Below are 6,000 nucleotides of genomic sequence, written 5' to 3'. Positions count from 1 at the left end.
TATGTGTGGAGGCCCACCCTGCTTTAGGCGGGCGGCGAGCTCCACTGGAAAATCATCATTGCCGGTCTTACCAGTAATGAATTTTGATCATCTTAATTACGTTTGCAAAATGACTTCTCCTAACTCTGTACACTCGAGTATAAAAAGATTATGAAAAGCAATTTCAAATAAACAGCATATGTTTGTTACCATAAATCTAAATATGTTAGATTGCTTTCACTCATCAGGACTCTTCACACCTGACTGTACAAACTGACCATTTTTCGAAGGTGACTAGGAAGCATGCCCCATACTCAGTGCCATCAATCTTAAAATCAAAACCAAAATTTCTTCGTAGAATAGAAAAACTATAGCGGTATCTGTATTACAAAACAGACACTTTACGAGACTTGTCCCTTGCAAATTTGGTGATCAATATGTCAAAGTCAATGTCTCTGAGGATGTCATACTCAATGCTCATCAAAGGCAGGTGATTGAGTCGATCATGATGCATTGTAGTATGAAGTCTGTTTTTGATATACTTCATTTTGCTGAATGAACGTTCTCCAGAGCAATTTGTGACCATAAGCACCAAGTACATCCGTAGCATTATCTCAATATTAGGAAAAGTATCTGCAACTTTCTTGTCTAGCAGCAATTTGTAAAGGAAAAATTCCTTCTCAAAGCTATCAGTCTTAACATAATCATCCAGAAACTGGGTGAAAAAAGCTGCAAACTGTACAAGTTCTACACCAAGTGATTTATCCAAATCATCTTTAAATTCACAAACTAATTTTACTGCAGCTGCTTTTATTACAGTACAGCTCAGTGATTCCAGTCCAGATAAGAAACCGAAAAGGGAACAGGTGTTCTCGTAGGCCTTCAAACATTGATTAAGGGAACTCAAAAAACTGATCAATTACTGGAAGAAAATTATCAACACGAAACTTTTCAGAGTGAGAAAGAGTTACTTCCTCAGATCATCCATAATCCAACGGATTCAGGTGCACATTGCGGTGATGAATGTGTGGTGGAGAATATTCATCGGTTCCAGATAAGTCCTGTCCCTTCTTCTCATAAACATGAAAGCACTCTCGCTTTTCATGTACAAAACATTCCAAGGACTTCAACACTGCTACTGCTGTGTTCAGATCTAGTTTTGGGTCTTGCAGTGTGTTACTTGTAGCATCAACTCGGCCAAGAATGTCATGCCCAAAAACAACATAAATGGCAGTCTCTAATTTGAGCATCTTGTCATGGAGTCCATAGGCCTCATGCCGTGCTTAGGCTAGCTCATTTTCATCACTTGCTATTTCGGCAAGAGCTTCACAGATTGCGTGATATCCTGGAATAAGTGCTTTCATGGCATCTGCTCTATAGGACCATTGTGTTGTAGAAATCCTATTTGGCACCGATACTGGACCAAATTCAACAGTTTTCAGTAGGTCTGTAAGGATTGCATACCGATGTGTAGAAGCTGTGAAAAAACAGATAAACTCCCTCAAGAAAACTGTAAAATGAGAGAGCTTCCTGACAACATTCAGCTGCAGCTTTTCCAACCAGGTTCAGTAAATGACCAAAACAGGTATCCAAACTGCATGACGATTTTCAGGTGCCACTTTGGCTTGCAGGCCATTATATCTCCCACTAATAGCAGAGGTGTTATCATATGACTGACCACGACAATTTTGAATGTCAACGTCATTGTCTTCAAGAAACTTTTTTAATCCTTCAAATATTTCTTGAGCCTTGTGTCCTTGGTTTGGCAAAAACTTCACAAATTTCTCTACAGGGGTGTCATGCTCCATGTATTTGAAAATAAGACTTAGTTGATCAACGTGGCCTTCATCTGGTGTGGAATCAAGAGAAATTAAGTAGTATTTTGACAATTTTATGCGTGAAATGATTTCATTCAAAACTTCATTACCCATTAGGCTGACTAGTTCTTCACAGATGGTTGAAGACAAATAATTTGTACGACCACTGCCACAATTTGCATGTTTCTGGATGTGTTGCCTGAGGAAATCATCATACTCAGCCAGAAGTTCTAATAATCCTAAGTAGTTTCCATTATGGGGAGATCCAATTTTTTCATCATCGCCACAAAGAGCTAGACTGTGTTCACATGCAAATCTAAGCACACTCACTAGTCTCTTTATAACACTGCGCCAATATTGTTCAATTTGATTCACTTGCAACTCAAATTTAGAGTCTTTACTTCCAGCTCCCATAGCACGAGTTGCTGCTGACAAAACTACTTGAAGGTGGTCTTTGGATTGTTCATGGCCAACAAGTCGATTACTAGCATGTTTCCAATCAGAGAATCCATCAATTGTGAATTTCAATTTCGTAGCACCCATCAATTTACAGAAAAAACAGTAGATTTTCCCATTTGTTGGAGAGAAACAGAGCCATGAATGCTTCGCAACTTCCCCATTTCGATTCTTTCGCTCGAACATGGCTGGTGTGCATTTACAACTGATATTGTGTGTATCCTTTTTAAATGTTTGTGTCGCGGATTTAACATCCAATATTTTGACATCACTGTATTGCAGATCCTCAGCACCTTTCACAGCCCAATAATCAACGAATTCTTTTGTCAGCTTTTCTGGCCATAAACCAATATCATTGAGTTGTGTAGTCGTGTGTTGGTTCACTTGCTTTGACAATGAAGATGAATCAGTCTTCAGATCAGAGACATCATTCTGGCCATATCCTCCAGATGAATAATGAGCTGGTGTGTTTGCAGCAGGTCCCTGTTCTGATTGTCCTGTAGATGCAGTGCTCTCTGTCTGTTTTGATGTTGATGCTGGTGGATAAGTGAAGAATTCAGTCAGTCGACGTGTTTTTGAAAGTTCTTGAGCTTCTTTCTCAGCTCGTTCCTTAGAGGCCTTCCTTTTTGCATCACCAATTTCAATTTTGTCGTGCACCTTTATGCCTGTCCAATCCACTCATTTTCGGCAACAAGAGAAAACACCCTCCAATAAGTAATTATGCGCGTAGTAAGAATAGTTTATTTGCACTGAAAATGACCTTTAATGAGTATAACGCATCCCCCTCCCCCATGTTTCTATTATTTCTTGTGGGAAAATTATGTCTGGTTAATGAATTTTCGCTCTGCGAACAGTTTTGACATCCCCTATTGTTACACACTGGCTGCCGCTAACTTTATGCTGACGAACACAGTTTGTAAAAAAATTAACCTAGGTATATTAACAGAGATATGACGCAGGTATATGACATATGGCAGGTATATGTATATCACTCAAACTTGAGACGCACTGCTACCAAAGTGATCAATCAAAGGTGTGACCAAGGGATAATACTTGCTGTATTCAGAGGTGTATTATCAAAGGAATAAAATTTGCAGTGGCAAAGAAATAACAAGCAGTGATCAAGGAACAAAGAGCTGTGGTTCAAACTGAAAAACCAAATAACAGAATATTTACAAAAAAACACATATTTTACCAAAAAGCAACAAAACACAATTAACTGAAGAAGCATAGAAGTGAAACAATAAGTCCATAATAAACACTCAAGTTTTTAGTGCATATACAGTGCCGAAAGAGCCAATGGTATATAAGAAACAAAGTTTCTACAATAGTCTAACCACGACCAAAAAACGAACAATTTCAAGGCTGCATGGGTTTATATACGAGTGCAGGAGGCAGAGCTTGTCTGACTTCACGCAAAAGCAATTTGCAGACTGTGATGTGACTGTCTACGCCACTGCTGAGAGCTGTGAGCGTCATTGCCGTTTTAATGTTACGGGGAAGAACACGAGTGATGTTTCGAGTACATGTATCCATGTCTGAGTGCGTCCTTGCGACTGAATTGCTGAGTGTTCTTTGAAATGATTCACAATCAAACACACAAGCATACATCTCATTCGACTGTCGTCATTACCCATTTCATCCCACTGTAGTGCCAGATGTACTCAAATAACAAGTACATTACGCGCAGTGGCGGACTTAGCCTACACGGCGCCCTGGGCGAACCTCACCTTCGGCGTCCCCTGTCCACAATGCACACAAAACGTTTCTGAATATAGTACGTGACTCTCAAATATGCATTAATAAAGTGAGTGCAAAGTTTCACAAAAATACAATAACATTTGACTACCTAAAAAATGGAGGGGTTTGTTTACCCAATTCTAACCTCACCTTAAAACTGAGGTAGCAAATAAATTATAGTCCATGACACTTGACTCACAGACCTGTAATATATCAGCGTGCCAACTATCATCTAAATGTATTCAATAGTCTAGGAGGCGTTACCAGACACAGACAAATAAAACATCAATTTTTTTCTTTCCTCACCTTGAATAAATGAGGGTTCATCCATCACACTACTTATTCACAACCCCAACCAGACAGTAGTTGCGTGGAAAAAAAGGATAAAAAGAACAAAAGAGAGTATAATACCCCCTTAAATTTCACTTACCTCTGATGTCACTCACAAGGATATTGAGCAGAGTGTAGAGCGTTAATGCTGTCACCAGTATAGTACGGGTTAAAGCCTCTCTCTCTCTCTCTCTCTCTCTCTCTCTCTCTCTCTCTCTCTCTCTCTCTTTGTTAAGATTATCGTACACGTCAAAGTCCGTCTCTCTCTCTCTCTCTCTCTCTCTCTCTCTCTCTCTCTCTCAGTGAGTGTTACTGTATGCTAGTGAGTCCCATTTTGTGATCCGAGAAAATCAGATGATTTAACGCGAATAACAAAAGCTTATCGAGGGCAATATAGATACAAGTTTTCGCGAATAGTCGGTGATTAGTTTGAGGTTGGAAGAGTGGGATAAAACGTCGGCATGGGATAGTTATCTTGTGAAATACTAAAAATCTGAACAAGATGGCAGCCTCTAACATAAACAAGGCTTAGAGGGATTTTGCTGCAATCAACAAGAGCAAGAGTAATTTCCATGAGTTGTCACAACAAAAACTAGATCTACTGGTAACAGAGGTCACAAATAGCTCCAACTAGTGTGACTGAAAAATATTCTCAAACATATTGAAACAATATGATCCAACAAACTGGAGCAAGTCTGCGGAAAACATCATCAAAATAATAGAAGAAATTCCAAAGAAGATCCAGGTGATAAAGAGACTTATAAAGAAAGTTTACATCAATCAGCACATTCCATTCAAGAACAATAAAAAGTCTAATATGGTGAATATGCTTATTGATGCGTTGGGAAAAAGCATGCCAAAATGGTGCAAAACATGTAGAATATGATACAATATTCTTAACCCGCAACAATTATTAAGGAAATGCGATGTATGTTATGTACCAACACATCCTAATTATGCTAAAGGGCAACAAAAAATAAGTACTAAAGACACAAAGGTATTCTGCTCAATATGCTTAGTATGAATAGAAAATATAATTAAGTCGAGACTGAATCTGCAATTAGTTGAAGAAGAAGAAGAAGAAGAAGAAGAAGAAGAAGAAGAGAAAAAATTAACAGGATATGTGTAAGGATGCAGAGGAAATCATTTATACAACATATGATGCCATTCAACAACGTACTTACGTAGAAATAAAATATCCTATGGAAACAAATAATAGACCCAAGAGACTCTACCCGGACCTACATACTTTTAGGGAAGAGCAAGAACCAGAAAAAAAAGATATAGTCTGCAATTCACTGAAAAGAGAGAATTGCAGATTTAGCGAAAGATGCTACTACAAGCATCCAAAGATATGCCATAATTATGAAATATATGGTAAATGTGCGTATTTAGACGGATTTGGAGACGAATGCAGAGATCTCCATCCAAAAATATGCAAAAACCTGAAAGAAGGAAAAGGATGCAAATTCATAAAAAAATTTCGATATATGCATCCTGCAACCATGAATGAAAGTCAGAAAACTCAGCAAACAGAAAAGAAAAATGAAAGCAAAAATTAAACAAAAAGAAAAACAAAAAAAAAACAAGCCGAGTATATACCACACTATGCACGAAAGGCCCCAAGATATGATGCCTTTTAACCCAAATATGCAAAATTAGAGCCCAACTACAAAGA

At 38.3% G+C, this 6,000-nt stretch overlaps 1 protein-coding gene and 1 pseudogene across 2 annotated transcripts in view; one reads left to right on the top strand and one right to left on the bottom strand.

Annotated features, from left to right (window-relative positions):
* Window positions 1-6,000, top strand: part of LOC137619445 (uncharacterized) — a 465,634-nt gene that overhangs the window by 342,465 nt on the left and 117,169 nt on the right. The gene's annotated exons all lie outside the window — the stretch shown is intronic.
* LOC137614509 (uncharacterized) lies at window positions 365-1,229 on the bottom strand (annotated as a pseudogene).

This window comes from Palaemon carinicauda, chromosome 2 (genome assembly GCF_036898095.1).
Source record: "Palaemon carinicauda isolate YSFRI2023 chromosome 2, ASM3689809v2, whole genome shotgun sequence".
In the NCBI taxonomy this organism is placed as follows: domain Eukaryota; kingdom Metazoa; phylum Arthropoda; class Malacostraca; order Decapoda; family Palaemonidae; genus Palaemon; species Palaemon carinicauda.
Note: the sequence above shows the minus strand (reverse complement) of the source record. Positions and strands in the feature narration are given on the sequence as shown.